We start from the raw sequence: 246 nt of genomic DNA on the forward strand, positions 1-246 counted from the left end.
AAAAGGGAGAAAACAGCGCCATTTGAAGGGTCTGTTTCCAAGGCATACGAAGAGCATAGAGAGCAGATGTGTAGCCTTTAGTGGAGAGACGGAGGCCAGGAGCGAGGTATCTCCACCGGCTGTCACGGGTGCTTTGGGCGATAACAGAACACTGGGAGAAGCGACAGGAAAGCGGCAGTCACAGGAAGTCTTGTTTTGAGCCTGTGAGAGGAGAGACAAGTCGAGATAAGTGGAACGGAATAGACC

The sequence above is a fragment of the Penaeus monodon genome, chromosome 31 (genome assembly GCF_015228065.2).
Source record: "Penaeus monodon isolate SGIC_2016 chromosome 31, NSTDA_Pmon_1, whole genome shotgun sequence".
NCBI classification, from domain to species: domain Eukaryota; kingdom Metazoa; phylum Arthropoda; class Malacostraca; order Decapoda; family Penaeidae; genus Penaeus; species Penaeus monodon.